Genomic DNA, 19,281 nt, shown 5'->3' on the forward strand with positions numbered 1-19,281 from the left:
TTCCAGATTGTCCTTGGAATATCATTGCAAGCAGGCCACACCCCTAGGGAAACTCCCCTTGGGCAGACTGGCCACTCAGAACTCAGTCATCTGATCCCATCATGGGAACAACCACCCAGAACTGGAGTCCAGCCAAGTTGACACACAGCTCCAACCATCACACATATATTCACATCTTTCATCATATCAGGGAAATTATCTTCCAACAAATCTTTAACAATTTTCTCAGTGTTTTTCTTTCTCTTCCTGTTCTGGAATGCCATTTACACATAAGTTATTCCTTTTGATGGTATCCCACAAGAACCTTAGGCTTTCTTCATTTTGTTGTGATCTTTTTTTCTGATTGATCCCTTTCCAAAGAAGTATTCAGGTATTTGTCTTCAATCTCTTCCATTGATTCAATGTCTTCCATTGATTCAATTCTATACCTTTCTACATCTTTCAATGTGCTATATGTTTCTGGAAATTTAATATTAACCTTCTGGATTTCTATCTGTAGATTTTGTATCATTTCTAATTTCTCATTTATTTTGTCACTTTGTTCTTGTATTTTATTCTGAAAATGTTCTAGGTTTTGTCTGTGTTTTCCTTGATCAGTTTCTCAATCCTTTGAAGATACCTAAATCTAATTCTTTTGAATTACTTATTAGGAAGTTCCAATGCTACTTCTTCCTCAGGAATGTGTTCTGTACCTGTATCTTGCTCCCTTGTTTCTACCACTTTATCTTGCCTCTTTTTGTGGATTGTGATGGTCTATTGTCTCTGAGACAATGTGACATTGTTGTAGTTGGATATCTGTTAACTGATTGTGAAGAGCAGTTAAGGGTGAGCCAGGCTTTTCTTGGTATTCATTTATTGTTGATCAGTTGGTGGAGAAGGAAGTGGCAGCTCTCACTCAGGAAGTGAAGCTGCAGGAAGTGCAGATGTGGTTGCATTGTATGGGCATGGTTGCTGTCTCCCACTCAGTTAGACAAAAACAGGGAAGAGAAAAAGCTGAAAACTAGAACCTGAGAAGAGAAGAATAAAGAATAATAATAAAAAGGATGGAAAAAATAGTAAAAGTAATTTTAAAGCAGACCAAAAAAAAAAAAAAAGGGGGAAAAAAATTGGGGGAAGACAGGGTACCCAGGCTCCATCAGAGCACACAGCCTGGGATGAAATTCCTGCCAGCCTAGAAGGTGGGTGGCAGTGAGGGATGGCCGCACCTCCATTCACCAAGAGGGTGTGGGGTATAAGAGTAAACAGGAGAATGTCGCACCTTTCCAGTTCTGTGTCCAGAATGTCCTTGTGGTCCCCAGAAAGAGGAAGCCTATTCTTAGGTCTCTGGAATCTGAGAGAACGTTGTTGCTTTAAATATCCAAAATGGTCGAAACACTTGTAAACACTTAAAATAGCTACACTCTTTGGACAGTCAAAGGTCTACAGATCAGCCTGCCTTCTTCTTCACTGCTCCCCCTTTTATTCACCAGCCACCAGTGCAGTCTTCCATGCAGCCCCTGGTTAACAGGGCCGATTTTTAGGTTAATTCTTAGGTCCTAACACCACTTGGCAATATCCAAGCTGTCCATGCCTTCAGGATCACTGACAGACTGCAGCTGTATATGTCTCATTTTTCAGTGTTGGTTCTTCTGCTAGTTGGAGTTTAGTCTACTTCTGTATCCTTCTTTCAAAGCTCAGGGCTCCAGGATTATCGTCCGTATCTGTGTTAATTGTTTCCTCTTTCCTTTGTTGAAGATGGTCTATGTAGTTTGTCTGCCTATTCCATCATCTTGCCAGAACTCCCCTATTCTAAATTTTTATACATCCTTTGGTAGGAGCTCTGGTAGCATAGTGCCTAAGGCACTTGATTGCTAACGAGAAGGCTGGTGGTTCAAACCCACCAGCCACTCCTCAGAAGGAAGGTTGGGCAATCTACTTCTGTAGTGAAACCACTTCAGAAACCCAAAGGAGGGTTCACTATGAGTCAGGTCTGACTCAACGGCACATAACGACAACAACATGTTAAGCTCATCTATATCTTCTCATGTATGTCAATTACATTGTTTAGACTTCCATCCCTATTCTGTGGGTCAAACACTGTCCACTCTGCTTTCCTGGATTAGATCTTCCTCCCCTCTCCTCCTTTTTGGTTGGGGACCCACATATTTGGAAAGATGTTCCAAAGCCTTATAATGAATACTAAAAGCCAACATTGATTAAGTATATGCTGCATGCCATATAAAATGTTTGATACTTTATTATTATGTTTTCTCCTTATATTAACTCATTTGAAAAGGAATTATTCTTCTCTTTTATACAGGAGGTGTCATATGATCAAGATCCAGTGGTACTGAATGAAGACGTTGAAGCTGCACTGAAGGAATTGGTAAAAAAAAAAAAAAAAAAAAACAAGCCTCCAAGAATTGACAGAATAACCACTGAGATATTTCAACAAATGCAAGCCATGCTGGAGGCTCTTACTCATCTATGCCAAAAAATTTAGAAGACAACTACCTGGCCATCTAACTGGAAGAGATCCCTATTTGCACCCATTCCAAAGAAAGATGAGCCCACACAATGTGAAAATTATTGAAAAATAGCATTAATACCACAAGTAAATTCTTACTGAAGATAATCCAGAAACAATTGCGGGAATAAATTGACAGGGAACATCCAGGAATGCAAGTTGGATTCAGTAGAGGATGTGGAAGGGGAGACATCATTGGTGAGGTTGGATGGTTCTTGGCTCAAAGCAAAGAATACCAGAAAGATATTTACTTGTGATTTATTGACTGTGCAAAGTATTCAGTTGTGTAGATCATAACAAATCATAAATAGCATTGAGAAGAATGTTATTAATTGTGCTCATGAGGAACAAGCACACAGAACAAGAGGCTGTCATTCAAACAGACTGAGGGGATACTGCATGGCTTAAAATCAAGAAGTTTGTAGGGGTTATATCCTTTCATAATACTTGTTCATTCTGTATGCTGAGCAAATAATCTGAGAAGCTGGACTATATGAAGACCATGGCATCAGGATTGGAGGAAGACTCATTAACAACCTGCAACATGCAGACAACACAACCTTGCTTGCTGAACATGAGGATAACTTGAAGCTCTTACTGATGAAGATTAAAGACTACAGTCTGCAGTATGGACTGCATCTCAATATAAAGAAAACAAAAATCCTCCCAATTGGACCAGTAAGCAGCATCACAACAAATGGAGAAAAATTGCAGTTGTCAAAGATTTCATAATACTTGGTTCCACAGTCAACATCAACGGAAGCAGCAATCAAGAAATCAGATCATGTATTGCACTGGGCAGATCTGGTACATAAGACCTCTTTAAGGGGTTGAGGAGTGAATATGTCTCTTTGAAAACTAAGGTGCACCCAATCCAAGCCATAGTGTTTTTAATCACCACATATACTTGTGAGAGCTGGACAATGAATAAGGAAGACAGAAAAAGAGTTGATGCTTTTGAGTGTGGTGTTGGCGAAGAATGCTGAAAGAACCATGGACTGCCAGAAGAAAGAACAAATTTGTTCTCGAAGAAGTGCAGTCAGAATATTCTTTGGAAGGGAGAACAGCCAGACTTCGTCTCATCTACTTTGGTCATGTTATCAGAAGGGACCATTCCCTGGAGAAGGATATCATGCTTGGTAAAATTGAGGGGCAGCATAAGAAGGGAAGTCCCTCAATGAGATGGACTGACACAGTGGCTGAAACTATGGACTCAGATATAGCAAGTATTGTGAAGCTGACACAGGTCAGGGCAGTGTTTGTTCTGTTGTACATAGGTTTGCTATGAGTAGGAGCCAAGCAGACTGCACCCGACAACAACATACACACAAGCAATTTGATTTAAGAAACATTTAGCAGGTCACCATTATTCACCCTCTATCCTCATCTTTAATAGACATATTATTCCTAAAATTCCAGAACAGAGAATTTATGCAGTGACCAAAATAGCACTAGGACCATTGGGAATTTTATTCTTTGAGTGATGCTAACCATAATCTCTGGTAGCATAGTGGCTAAGACACTTGCCTGCTAACCAGACAGCTGGCGGTTCAAACCCACCAGCCACTCCTCGGAAGGAAGGTTGGGCAATCCTACTTGCGTAGTGATACTGCCTCGGAAACCCAAGGAGGGGTCGCTATGAGTCAGGGCCGACTCGATGGCACATAACAACAACAACAACAACCATAATCTGGGCCGACTCGACAGCACATAACAACAACAACAACAACCATAGACATGGGCAGGTAATATAGCATCTAACAGCTAATTCACAGAAAAAAATTCTTTACTAAAATTTTATTGGTGTATCTTTTGATGTTATAGTATCTTCTACTTTTAACTGACTTTTTCTGCTTATCACCATAACAACCTTCATCTCTTGATAAGCAGGACTTTGATTAAGGAGGGTACTGAAGAGGGGAGTTGTTGATGTTTAACCATGGTTGGGAGGAGCCCATCTGGTGCTCTTATGTACTTATTGTGAGGCTCTGACATTTTATAATTCAATTAGCACTGAGAGAGTTCTGAATACATCTAATTTTCCCAACATCTGGCCCTGAGCACAACACTCGATCCAAATCTCTTCTCTGCAGTTTCAGCAGCCACACATGAAAATAAAGTGAGCATCTAAGTTAGAGAATTCCTACATAGAAATAAAAAGGAAATAGACAAGAAACAAAAGAAACGATAAAATCACTGACTTCTAATTCCTTTACTCCATTTTGGTTTTGTTTTTATATTTCCTTTTTTATTACTACTACCAATTTTAAGTCATCATCATCTTTTTCCTATTCCACTGGAGTACCATCTGCACTGGTATCCTTGCTTTCTCTCTGTTCCCTCACACCATTCAAAGTGATCATTGAAAGAATAAAACCAATCATATCATCCCTCTACTTAAAACTTTTCTTTCAAATTCACTTGCAGTGAAAAGCAGACTTCTTACCCTGACTTGAAAGTTCATTTGACTTGGCTCTTACATCACATTGCCTGCTTGCCCAGTCTATGTTAGCTGCACTGGTCTTTTCTTGCTGTGGCAAGCTTCCATCTGTTAATGTGCCCCTTTGCCACCTGTTCTCCCTGCCTTGATTGTTTTAAATCTTAACCCTCCTAGAGATGTCTCTTGTGCTCATTCAGATTTCTACTCAGTCATGCTTTTTTGACCCCAACCATTCAATTGATGCAGGTCAAATCATTCACTTTCTGTATTTTCACCCTATTTTAATTTTCTGCCATTCCACAAAAGGAATACAAAAAGTTTATTTGAGGGGGTACTGATTTATTAACCATTGATATTTTTCAGGAGCACAGGTAACACTCAATAGTGCCATCTCTAAATATGATCTAACTAATTTTCTCACCTCAATAATTTTTTCTGCTCAACAACCCTCATCAACCCTCAATGTTAACTGACTTTTTGATCCTCAGTAATAAATGACCCCTCCTTTGGTTTCTGAGCTGGTATCTCTATGGAAATAGAGTGCCCAATCTTCCTTCTGAGGAGTGAGTGGCTGGTGGGTTTGAACCTCTAGCCCTCTGGTTAGCAATCAAATCCCTTAGGCACTAAGCCATCAGAGCTCCCAAACATAAAGTAAGGCAGCCTATTTTTGCTTTAATACCCTTTCTGTCTGTCATGTTGAGCTTCTTTTATGTGTGCTGTGACATGAGATGGGTAGGCTTACTCTAAGCCCTATAAGTCAGAAGCAAGAACCAAAAGGAATGTATTATTCTGTGGTAATAAGGAATCCCTGAGATTTGAGTGGGTCTCTCCTTAACCAACTGGCATAAAAAACCACCAACCTAGAGCTCTGATATCCTCTGACCTCATTCATGGATTACTCTTTCCACACAGGCTGCTTTGACTGTTGGATATTAAGCCCATCTCCTTGAAGAACAGGATGGCCCTGGGGACTTGTCTCCTCAGTTGCATTCTCACTTTATGCATGTTGTTTTTGTTGTGAGGTGCTGTCAAGTCAGCTCCGACTCGTAGCAACCCTGTGTACAACAGAATGAAACACTGCCCAGTTCTGTGTTAGCCTCACAATCCTTGCTGCAGCCGAGCCCGTAGCTGTAGCCACTGCACCAATAAATCTCGTTGAGGGGCTTCCCTTTTTTTGCTGACCCTCCACTTTACCAAGCATGATATCCTTCTCCAGAGAATGGTCCATTCTGACACCATGACCAAAGTAGGTGAGACGAAGTGTGACCATTCTCGCTTCCAAGGAGCATTCCAGATGCACTTCTTCCAGGACAGTTTGGTTCCTTCTTCTGACCATTGTGCTTTCAGTATTCTTTGTCAACACCACATCTCAGAAGCATCAACTCTTCGTCTGCCTTCCTTATTCATTGCCCAGCTCTCACAAGCATATGTGGCAATTGAAAACACCATGGCTTGGATTGGGTGCATATTAGTCTTCAAAAAGACTTCTTTGTTCCTCAACACTTTAAAGATGTGTTTGGCATCAGATTTGCCCAGTGCAATACATCGTCTGATTTCTTGATTGCTGTTTCCATTGATGTTGATAGTGACATCAAGTAATACGAAATCTTTGACGACTACAATCTTTTCTCCATTTGTTGTGATACTGCATACTGGTCCAGTTATGAGGATTTTTGTTTTCTTTATATTGAGATATCATCCAAACTGCAGACTATAGTGTTTATCTTCATCAGTAAGAGCTTCAAGCTATTCTCACTTTTCACAGGCAAGATTGTGTTGTCAGTATATTGCAAGTTGTTCATGAGTCTTTCTCTAATCCTGATACCATGTTCTTCTTCATATAATCCACTTCTCAGATTATTTGCTCATCATACAGATTGTATAAGTATGGTGAAAGTATACAACCCTGACACACTCCCTTCCTGATTTTAAACAGTGAAGTATCTGCTGGTTCTGTTCAAATAACACCCTCTTTGTCTATGTATAGGTTCTCCATGAACACAATTAAGTGTTTTAGAAATCCTATTCTTCTCATTGTTATACATAATTTGTTATGACTCACAAAGCCTAATGTTTTTGCATAGTCAGTAAAACACAAGTAAACATCTTTCTGGTATTCTTTACTTCCAGCCAATATTTACTGACAATAGCAATGATATCCCTTGTTCCACATGCTCTTCTGAATCCAGCTTGCATTTCTGGAAATTCTCTGTCAATATACTGCTACAACTGTCTTTGAATTATCTTCAGCAAAATTTTACTTGCATGTGATATTAATGATATTGTTTGATAATTTCCACATTCTGTGGAATTACCTTTCTGTGGAATGAATACAAATATGGATCTCTTCCAGTCAGTTGGACAAGTAGCTGCCTTTCACATTTCCTGGCATAGATGAGTGAGTGCCTCCAGCACAGCATCCATTTGTTGAAACACCTCAATGAGTATTCTGTCAATTCCTGGAGCCTTGTTTTTCACCAATTCCTTTAGTGCAGCTTTGACTTCTTTCTTCAATGCTATGGTAGTTTGGTTTGTGTGTCAACTTGGCTGGGCTTGGTTGAGTGGCTGGGCAGCTGAATGTAGTTATTCCCCATGGTGAGATTGGTAATTAACTCCATGGTGGAATCTACTGGAACAGCTGAGTAGCTGCTTTGGGTATGTTGTCTGCTTCTTGTATATAAGAAGCAGCTTTAGTAATGGTCTCCAGTCTATGGCATGCTTGCACCCTGCATGTAGCTGTGTCATTTTTCAGCAGCCTGCCATGCCCTGCCAACCTTGGGACTTTCGAGAGACTTGAATTAATGGCCTGCTGTGTGGTTTGGTAACATCAGGACTGTGCCTTTTTACTTGTCAGCCTTGGGTTTGTCAGCCTCAGCAGCCAGCAGCTGAGTGAAGAAAAGTCTCCAGCTTCAGTGGGCCAGGAGCAGGAAGCAGAGCTGCAACCCAAGTTTGAAGGGCTTTCATCCAACTTCTAGAGCCTGGTACTATGAACTTGGGCTTAAAGCCTCCAAACTGTAAGAGAATAAACTGCTGGTTGTTAAGGCCATCCTATTTGTGGTATATTCTTGTCAGAGCGGTACTCGGTAACCAGGACAAATATCATTGGTTCTTGATCATATGTCACCTCCTGAAATGGATGAACATTGATCAGTTACTTTTGATACAGTGATTCTGTGTATTCTTTCCATACTATGTTGATGTTTCCTGCATTATTCTATATTTTGTCCTTAAAATCTTTCAATAGTGCACCTCAAAGCTTGAATTTTTTTTTAATTCTTTCAGCTTGAGAAATGCCAAGTGTTCTTCCCTTTTGGTTTTTTAACCCCCGATATTTGCACTTTTCATCATAATAATTGACTTTGTCTTCTCAAGCTGCTCTTTGAAATCTTCTGTTCAGCACTTTTATCTGGTCATTTCTTCCATTTGCTTCAGCTACTCACCATTCAAGGACAGGTTTCAGAGTTTCTTCTGACATCGGTCTTTTTGGTTTTTTCTTCCTTTTCTGTCTTTTTAATGACCTTTTGCTTTCTTCATGGATTATGTTCTTAATGTCATCCCACAATTCATCTGGTTTTTGTCATTGGTTTTCAATTAATCAAATCTATTGTTTAGATGGTGTCTAAATTCAAGATGGATATTATCAAGGTTATATATTGGCTCTCGTGGACTTGTTTTAATTGTCTTCAGCTTCAAGTTGAACTTACATATGAGAGCACATGATGATCATTCTGCAGTCAGCTCCTGGCCTTGTTTTGGCTGAAGATATTGAGCTTTTCCATTGCCTCTTTCCACAGATGTAGTAGATCTGATTCCTGTGTACTCCATCTGGCAAAGGCCATGTGTATAGCCACTGTTTATGTTGTTGAAAAAAGGCATTTGCAATGAATAAGTTGTTGGTCTTGCAAAATTCTATCATGAGATCTCCAGCATCATTTCCATCACCAAGTTCATATTTTCCAACTACCAGTGATTTTTCTTTGTTTCCAACTTTTCCATTCCAATCACTAGTTATAATCATCACATCTTGATTGCATGTTTGGTCAATTTCAGACTGAGAAGTTGGTAAATATCTTCAATTTCCTCGTCTTTGACTTTGGTGCTTGGTGCATAAATTTGAATAATAGTAGTGTTAACTGGTCTTCCTTGTAGGCATGTAGATATTACCCTATTTCTGACAGCACTACACTTCAGGATAAATCTTGAAACATTCTTTGTGACAATGAATGCCATGCCATTCCTCTTCTAAATATTTGTCTTTCCTGGCATAGTAGATTATATAGTTATATGACTCAAAATGACCAAAACCAGTCCATTTCAGGTCACTAATACCTAGGACATAGATCTTTATGTGTTCCATTTCATTTTTGACAGCTTCTAATTTTCCTAGATTCATACTTTATACATTCCATGTTACAATTATTAATGGATCTTTGCAGCTGTTTCTCCTCATTTTGAATCCTGCCATATCAGGAAATGGAGGTCCTGAAAGCTTTACTCCATTCACATCATTAAGGTTGACTCTACTCTTATGAGGCAGCTTTTTCCCAGTCATATATTGAGTGCCTTCTGACATGAGGGGCTCATTTTCTGGCACTATATATTACAATGTTTCAGGCCTATTCATAAAAGTTTTCCAGTAATATATCAGACAGTGTTTCTCTGCTATTCATAAGGTATCACTGGCTAACTCTTTGAAAAATGGTGGTCCCTTCCTTCTGCTGAGTCTGTCTTAGTCTGGAAGCTCCAGTGAAACCTGTCCAGCATGGCTGACCCTGGTGGTATTTGAAATACCAGTGGCATGGCCTCCAGTCTCTCAGCAACATGCAAGCCACCACAGTACCACAAACTGATAGTTAAATGGTGCCATTTCATGCAGATCCTTTATAATTTCTTTTTTGCTGGACCAGGAGAACCGAAATCAAAGTAACTTAAGCATAGCCTCATTCTCATCACTCTTCAAAACTGAGCCAGATTTTGAGGTCTGGTTTAGCTCCTATGTATAGCAGTCATTTGTTTTATTTTTTCTCTAAGTTAACTGCTTACAGGATCTTCTTATTTTCTATTGTTATATGTTTATTTTATTTGTAATAAAATAAATAAGCCTTTTGACCGCTAACCAGAAGTCTGGCGGTTCAAACCCACCAGCCACTCCTTGGAAGGAAGATTGGACAATCTATTTCCATAGTGATACTGCCTTGGAAACCCAAGGAGGGGTCACTATGAGTTGAATCTGATTTGATGGCAGTGACTTTTTTGGTGGAAATATATTTTCCCAGTTTATCTTTTACCTTTTAAATATCTTATGATGATTTTCTAAACTTTTGGTAGACTATTTTATTTCTTTTCTTTATTTCATCTCTATTTGAGATCAAACTTATAAAAATCTTTCCTTGCACAAATGTTATGAAAATATGCATATATGTATATATATAAATTTATTTTATAAATGAAAACCTTTTTTTATATTTTTCTGGATTTGATTTCCTAATATTTTGTTGAGTGCTTATGAAGCTCATGAGAGACATTTGTCAGTAAGTTTCTTTTTTTGGTATCGTCCTTATCTGGTTTTGGTATCTGGTAAATTTGATCTCAAATAACAAGTCTTCCTAACAATTTTAAAGCTATCCAGTTGTAGAATTTCATTTATTTTGAGAAAGTTATGTTAAATTTGTTAAAAGAATATGCATAATTTGGCTCTGCCCCAACACATAGAATTGTATCAGTTCAGTTTTAATTCTAACTGGCATTTGTAGAATTCTAGAGGGTTTTTTTTTTTTTTTAGAGTTTATTTTTCTCACACCCTGTTACTAATCATGTTATGATATTATATATGTTGTTGACCTGTTGCTCTATTTAATGCCAGAGAATTTTATTGTAGTAAGGCACTCTGGTAGCATAGTGCCTAAGGCACTTGACTGTTAACCAGAAGGCTGGCAGTTCAAACCCACCAGCCACTCTGTGGAAGGAAGACTAGGTAATCTACTTCCATAGAGATTTACAGCCTTGGAAAACCAAAGGAATCAACTTGACAGCAGTGTTTGGTTTTTTTTTGGTTTATAATTTATTTTAGAAAGGTAATTTTACTGGTGGTAGTAATAAATTCTCTACGTTTTATTAGTAAAGACACTGAGATTGAGAACCACAGATTTAGATTTAAAAAAAAAATAATGAGTTCTGTTTTAAAAAATGGAATGTAATATAGAAAAGAAAACTGTGAAAACAAAGTATCTTTATCTGCTTCAATATTTTTTTCAAGTAAATCCTTAAATATATACAAAGACATTCTGTGATACATCAAAAATTACATTTGTACTCTGGCACTAATGACTTTATGGTATTATGACATTGAATAATAATAATAATACACGATAATCCAGTCACTTCCTGGCCTTATGTTAGGCTCTCAAGATAGCCTCTAAATCCCTTTGTTGACCTTTAACAATATTTTAGTCTGCAAAATGGAATACAATAAAGTATTTCTGCATAAAATAGCACTGGTGATTAAAAATTTGCCTTTCCTATTCAGTAAGTATTTAGTAAGAGTTAAGAACATTCTATTATACACTGCTTCCAAATTATAATAATTCCAGAATACAAATGAATCAATCTTGTTGAATGCTCATTACATCCTTTTCATTTTGATATTTTTTTGCCTCATTTTGAATAGAACAATATGTTAAAATAGTAAAATGAGATATACACTGGTATTATTGTTTACCATCTTTAGGAAAAGCATCTCTAAGACTTGGGTTCTATCTCCACTTGATTGTATACAATAAACTATTGGTATGTTATCTCATTTGGAAGTGTGTGATGATCCTTCTCCTACACACCTCTCAGTCATTATAAAGAAAGAGCTATTAGGTATCATGATTTTGAAAATTTTGCAACACTAACAAATATGAGATAATGCATTATTGCAACATCAAAATTAGTTCTAAAACTGGTGCCAAAAAATTACATACATCATTAATTCTGTCTTCTTGCTAAGGGGTAATCTACATGCTTTAGAAAATCTTGACTGTAAAAAATGTTAACAAATCAATATAAGAATAATCTGATTCCCTGAAATAAAATGTATTTTTTTTAATCACAATTTTGAGTTAACAAGCTTCCAAGAAGGACCTTAATGATCCATGCTTCCCGATATCCATGTGTTACATCCTCCAGTTTTGTGTGGACTGGGCTTAGTGAGTCACCTATAAGAAATAATATAAGACTGAAGTGACTCAGATACTAGGTCATAAACTTGATCATTTACTCTCCAGAAAGACAGCCATTATGTCACATTCAGCCTATAGAGAGATCCATGTAGCAGGAAGTTGGGCCTTTTGAGAGCAACCATTTGAGTGATTTTGAATTGGATCCTCTAGCCCCAAGAAAGAATTCAGATGACTGCAATCCTAGTCCACACATTGAGTACAGCTTCATGAGAGACCCTAAAGCAGAATCATCTAGCTAAGCCATCCCCTAGATTCCTGATCCTCAAAAAATGTGTGAAATAATAAATGCTTGTTGTTTAAAACTGCTAAAAGCTGGGATGATTTGTTACACAGTGATTGATAACTAATACAGGTTTCTGCACTCGATGATGAAATGTAAAACAAGTATGTAAAAATGGCTTTGGAACCAAACAGTCATCAGAAGTTGGAAAGATTTTGAATAGAGATTTAGTGAAAGTGTAAATTGCCTTGAATACAACTATCCATAGAATTTTGAACTTTGACCTTGGGATAGAAGATTTCAAGCTACAGTCCTGAAGGTGCCATTTTGTTTCTTCTTGCTGATAATAGTAAAACGTAAGAGGCAAGAAATAAGCTAAAGGCAGTTGTTGTTGTTGTTGTTGTTGTTGTTGTTGTTATTTGCCGTCAAGTCGGCCCTGACTCATAGTGACCCCTCCTTGGGTTTCCTAGGCAGTATCAGTATGGAACTAGGATTGACCAACCTTCCTTCCGAGGAGTGGCTGGTGGGTTTGAACCACCAGCCTTCTGGTTAGCAGGCAAGTGCCTTAGGCACTATGCTACCAGAGCTCCTAGAGCTAAAGGGAGGACTGTTGTTAAATAAAAAGGAACCAGGAGGATTCTTAGTCTCTCCAGATAGCACACAATACTAAAATTTAAAAAAGATAAGAAAAGTTTGTGAGTAAAGAGTAAATCCAAATCCAGATAACTCTCAGGAAGTTTAAAGATGACACTGAGGTTAAGACTATACAATCTTCTATTAACACCTCAGAAAGATCTAAAATGATCTTTAGACTCCAGCCAGTTGGACAAAAGGCACTCTAAATGTACTCAGAGAATCTCTGGGTGGAGCAAACAGCTAAGCATTGGCCTACTAAACAGAAAGTTAATGGTTCAAACAAACCCAAAGGTGCCTCAGAAGGAAGCCTGGAGATCTGCTTCCAAAAGGTCATGAAAACCCTATGGAGCAGTTTCACTCTGCACACATAGTATAGATAGAGATAGTGGAAAATTAAAAGAGACTGTTGGACCCTAAAGTTCTACTGGCAGAAAACAGGATGAGAAAACTGCTCAGCTATAGATACAAGCTACAATCCATGAAAAACAAACCTTGGGTTGAAGGCAGTGGAGTCAATAGCACACATGGTAGAATAAAGAACAATGGAGAATGATTCCAGAGCAGGAGTAGAATTTAGTAGGAAAAAGCTGCTATGGTCCAAAGACTTTTCTGTGTCTCCTTTTACCTTTTCCCACTTTTTTGAACAGAAGTGCTATTTTGGTGCTCTAGTGCCTCAGAAACCCAAGGAGGGGTTGTTATGAGTCAGTTCCAACTCGACGGCACATTAACAACAAAACAACAAGTGTTGTCACAATAGAAATACCACAGTGGATGGGTTTAACAAACAGGGATTTATTCTCTTACAGTTTAGAAGGCTAGAAGTCTGAGTTCAAAGTGCCAGCTCTGGGGGCCAGGTGAAGGTCCCTTCACCTTAGGTTTCAGCTGTACCTCTTGCTCTTGGCCCACTGGAGCTGAAGGACTCTCTTAACTCAGGTAGCTGCTGGCTGTTGAAGATAACAAACACAAGGTCGATGTGTGAAATGGCACAGTCCCAAGATTATCAAGCAATGCAGCAGGCCACTAGTTCAAGTCTGGAAACAGTCCTAAGATAGGCAGAAAGCATGGCAAGCTGATGAATGAAGGTTCAGCTGCATGCAGGATTCAACCATGCCAAAAAGCTCAAGAGCTTTCTCAAAGCATCTTTATATATACTGGAAGTAGATCATATCCCTAAGGCACCTACTCAGCTGTTCGCAGTAGATTCCACCATGGAGCTGATTACCAGTCTCATCATGGGGAATAACTATATCCAAGTACCCAGCCACTCAAAACCAGAGCCAGCCAACTTGACACATGATCTTAACTACCACAAGCGCCCATGACAGTTATTCTATGCCTTTCTTACCATGTTGGATATGTGGAAGGCAGATAACTTGTCTCTTTACTTCACAGAAAGAGCCTTAAATATATCTGGGCCTGATTTAGATGACAAGATGCTGAACTTTGAGCTGGTGCTATAATGGGATGAAATTTGGGGGCTTTGGGAGAGTGTGACTCTATTTTGCATAAGGGAGGGATGTGAGTCATTAGGGCCAGAAGGAAGGCTATGGCATGTAGCCTCTAAAATGATCCTCAGTGACTATTGCCTTCTCCTGCTGAGTGTGGACTGGATTTAATTAATTTATTTTAATGAAGAAAATAATGTGGAAGTGATAACATGTGATTCAGAGACTAAGTCATAAAATATAATGTAGTATCACCCTCTCTCTTAAACTTTCACTCAGAGAAAAGTCAAATGCCATATTAGGATAAGCTCTATGGAGAAGACCATGAAGCAAGGAACTGAAGCCACCTACCAACAATCACAAGTGAGCTAAGAAATGGATCCTACCATCCCAGGCAAAACTTCCACTGCCTGTAGTCCAAGACAGCAGCTTGACTGGAACTTCATGAGACTCCCTGAGCCAGAAACACCGATAGAAACTATTCCTGTGTTCTTCACAAGTTAATAAACAATTAGTATTAAGTTGCTAAGTTTTAGGGAAATTTGTCACATAGTAATAGAAAACTAATAAAATAAAATGAAATTTGATATAAACTATAAAGTTGTGTTAAATTTCAAGTTCAACCAGAAGTAGCACATACCCTGAGAACTACTGTATATGTGTCAGCCAATGAAATTTCAGAAGCCAATACAGTTTTAAACCCTGTTAGCCAATGGGCATTAGGTCACAATTTCAGCCAATGAATGTTCTACTCACTTTCTTGGATTTCATGACTTGTTTATTCCCTTTTGATGCTGTTCCTACCTGTGTATTTCAATAAGTAGACTTTCAACATGCTGTTGTTGTGTGCCATTGAGTTATACCCGACTCATAGCGACCCCTCCTTGGGTTTCCGAGGCAGTCAACATAGTGGGTGGTAAATACTGTACAAATGAGAGTTTTGAAACTATCTTCTAGAAAAAAATTCGAGGAAACATGAAAAAAAAAAAAATCAGGCAGGAAGTTAGGGAGAGTAGAAATCATTTGATAACATTCCAGATGTGCAATATAAGGAGAGTGACCAACACAAATAAAGTGAATATCCTAGTGTAAAAAAAAGTCTACTTTGTAAATAATTTATTATAAAGTAACTGAGAAGTGGAGACGCAAATTCAGATTCCCAGTTTATTTCAATCTCTGGGGTCAGTGAAATTGTACTGGATTCTCATTTGGAGGGAATCATAAAATTACATGCACTTTCTGCTTTCAATCAGGTCAGCAATACAAAGAAAATATTCTTTTTCATAGCATTTCAACATTGTTACTTTTAGTCCTGGCCATATTCCAGAAATGAAAATATGAAAGAAAAAAAGTAACCATGATTTTTGAAACTTACTACCTGAAGTCTACTTCTAATTCTCAACAAACATTCAGAAGAATTTCATTCTGACATCCTGATTCTTTTTCTTTTTAAATAATGTGTCCTGAAAGTGAACTGCAGGTCCAAAAATTCTTGTCAACTTAGGAAATTATAAAGGTAAATTCAGAAAAATATCTCCGAAAATTTCAACGTAAATAGTTGCAGCTACAGTTTAAGAAGGCGATGGAAAGAGGCAGATTAAAGTGGAAGAGAACTCTTAACATCGAGTCTTTCTTGCTTGTGTGATTGAAGTAATATATTTTTCATGCATATCTTTATCCAAATAGGGTGCAAACACAGTCTCTCAGTGGCCATCTTTTTTAAAAAAGTCTTTGAAACCTATTAACTGATGGTCTCAGCTATTTGTACCCAAGAATATCTCTTTGAAAATAATTTTTCTATCACATGTATTTGCTTCCTTGATGTTACATTCTAGTTATTTCAGTCAAGCTCTTAAATGAAGATGAATCTTTGCATTTTGTAGCATAATACAAGATCACAGACTTTCACAAGAATTTGGTCATTCACAAAGATTTTCCTTGCAATAGATCTTTTTTTTTTTTTCAGTTGTAAGAAACCTAGCATTCAGGTATTCATCAAACTAATGTAAATATTGTATCCTAAGGGCAAATAGAGGAAAGTCAGCTTGCTAGCTGAAGGTTAGAAGTAAACTTGAATTTTGTGACTCAAGCAATTAGCACCGTTGACTGTAGTTTCAACAAATCACCAGTTTCAATAAAGCCCCACTTTCTGGTTTCTGATTGTGCTATTTTTTCAAGACAGTAGAGTGTGTTTTATGGTTGAAGTGCTCTTTGATAGTGAATCTGAACTTTCAGACATCTAATATTGTAAGATACAATTTACTGATGGAAACAAACTTGCAGATAATCCAAGCTACCATTCAGAAATTTTCAAATGGCCCCTGCATCCTAAACTCTTTTTCTTGTGAATTATCTCTCTAACCTCAGTTTAAGGAACCCTGGTGGCACAATAGTTAAGTTTTTGGTTGTTAACCAAAAGGTTGTCAATTCAAACCTATCAATCTTTCCATGGGAGAAAAAGTGGCAGTATGCTTTTGTAAAGATTTTAAAAAAAGAAAACCAAAATCACTGCCCTCAAGTCAGATCCAACTCATAGTGACTGGTGGGTGTGAACCATCAGCCTTCTAGCTAGCAGTCATATGCCTTAGACACTACACCACCAGAGCTTGAAACCCTGTGGGGAAGTTCTACTCTCTCCTATAGAGTTGCCATGAGTAATCTTTGACTCAGTGGCAATGAGTTCGTTTTTTTCGGGGGTTTTTTTAAACCCCAATCTAATTGAGTTGACCAATCCAGTTTCAAAATACCCAACCTCACTGCAACTGTCAAATACTTGGGCTGACCACTCCAAACTAAAGTATTTGGAATGATTGTTTTTAAGTTTTCACTCCGTCTTTTCAGGGTCCTCCTTTACAAGGCAAGGACTAGACACAATTAGTAGGAAATAGAAAAGAATGTAAATTTTAAGGGTTGTCTCTTTTCTCTGTATTTGGCTTGCATTCTATTGCATATTGCAATTTGTACACAGAGAGCAATAACTCACATGTAAAAACTAAAAGAACTGAAGACTTCTAGTACTTTTGCAGTGCCATCCAAAACTTTGAAGAGTTTTGCTGAAGCTGTTTATAAATTCTGTCTTCTATGGAGCCCTAGAAGTTTATTAAAACTTAGAAAATAATCTCAGAACAACAACAACAAAAAAAATAAAATCTAGTGCTTATATTAATTTTTGATTGATTTCTCAGGCTCAGTCTGGAAAGGATTGGCAATCGTGGACCAAAATTTATATATATGGAGAAAACTTACAGAACTAGGATAAACCTCTGGACTTTAAAACCACTTGAATTTATATATATATATATATACCTTTTTGGAAAAGAAACTTAATTTTTCAGACCATCTATTTTCTTTTATCTGAGGTGAAGGAGGAGAGCTCTGGTGGCATGGTGCCTAAGGCATTTGACTGCTAACCAGAAGGCTGGCAGTTCAAACCCACTAGCCACTCCTCAGAAGGAAGATAGGGCAATCTACTTCTGTAGTGATACCGCCTCAGAAACCCAAGGAGGGGTCACTATGAGTCGGATCCAACTCCACAGCTTTGAGTTTGTTTTTTTGGTTTGAAGTGAAGGAAATGAAAGACAGCAGAATAGGCAGACAAGCTACCCAGCCTCTCCACACCTATGAAATGAAAAACTAATTGAAAAAGATACAAAAGATAATCCTGGAACCCTGAGCTTCAAAGGGAAGGATAAAAGAGTGGCTTTTTCATTACCAACTTGTAGAAGTTAAATGAAAATAATGAATAAGGAGACAAACAGAACTGTGGACTATCAACTGGCTTGATGGCAGGCCATTTTGAACATTTGCAAGCAGGCTTCTGAGCAGGGCAACAACCTGATACTCAGCTATGCTTGCTGAGAACTTCCAGGGCAATCTCACTGGTGGCCAGTGACCAGAAAGGTGTAATATTACCCCTGTTCTCCTTGTACCCCATACCCTCCCAGTGAACAGAGATGTGTCCATTCCCCACCCCCCACCTCTGGACCGTCAGGAATTTCATCCGGGACTGGGACTCTGTACCATTAGCTACCTTCTTGGCAAGCAGGAACTGGCTCCAGAACTAGGCACCATGCTCTCAGCCACCTTTTCGGCTATTAGGAACTTTTTCTGCAAATAGGGGCCCTATGCCCAGCTGCCTTTTGGGACAGCAGGGACTTTTTCCAGGACCAGATCCCCTGTCCACAGATGCTTTTTGGACTGTCAGAAACTCTTTCTCTGGAACCAGGAGTCTTGTTCCCATTCATGTTTCAGATCAGTAGGGACTTTTCTGGTCTAGCCCCTAGACACCATCTTGGCCTGTAGGAACTCTGTCTGGGATCAGGTACCTTGCCCCAATTGCCCCTTAGGTAGACTGCAGTTAGATCTTGGAAGGCCTGCCTTGCTTTCAGCCACCTTTTGAGCTGACAGGAACTTTTTCTGGGATCAAGTGCCCTACACCCAGCTGCCTTTTGAGACAGCAGGAAATTTTTCTGGGACCAAGTTCCCTGCCCCCAGCTGCTTTGGGAGAAGCAGAAACTCCTGCAACCAGGCACTTTGCTCCCAGCTGCCTTTTGGACTAACATGAACTTTTCCTGGATCAGGTGCCTCGACCCTGGATGTCTTCTGGGCCAGCAGGAATTCATTTGGAATCAGACACCATGCTGCTAGCTGCCTTCATGGTAGGCAAGAACTAGTTCCATGACCAGGTGCTCTGCCTCTTTCCCCCTTTTGGGTCAGCAGAAAATTCTGGGACCATGCACCCTATGCTCAGGCGTCTTCTGGGATGGCACAAATTTATTCTGGAGCTAGGTGCTCTATGCCCAGTCACATTT

The sequence above is a fragment of the Orycteropus afer genome, unplaced genomic scaffold, assembly GCF_000298275.1.
Source record: "Orycteropus afer afer isolate SDZICR_OR568_19922 unplaced genomic scaffold, OryAfe1.0 scaffold00005, whole genome shotgun sequence".
Taxonomy (NCBI): domain Eukaryota; kingdom Metazoa; phylum Chordata; class Mammalia; order Tubulidentata; family Orycteropodidae; genus Orycteropus; species Orycteropus afer.